The following is a 212-nucleotide window of genomic DNA, read 5'->3' as shown; positions in this document are numbered from 1 at the left end:
ATTAGCTGATGTAGACTTTGGAGCGACTCGGGTTGTGGCACGAGGCTGACGTGCTCGTTTTGAAGGACGTGGTGATGGAGAACGATGAAGGGCATTGGATCGAGTGGCTCGAGTGGAAGGGGCCATGTCAATGTGGGATGAAGGTGTTGGCTGGTGTTGGCTGAGAGATGATGTGAGTTGAGGAGTTGCTGGCGAATTGGGCAAGTGGAGAA

Source organism: Melampsora larici-populina, assembly GCF_000204055.1.
Source record: "Melampsora larici-populina 98AG31 unplaced genomic scaffold MELLAscaffold_17, whole genome shotgun sequence".
Classification (NCBI taxonomy): Eukaryota; Fungi; Basidiomycota; class Pucciniomycetes; order Pucciniales; family Melampsoraceae; genus Melampsora; species Melampsora laricis-populina.
This window is presented reverse-complemented; position numbering follows the sequence as displayed.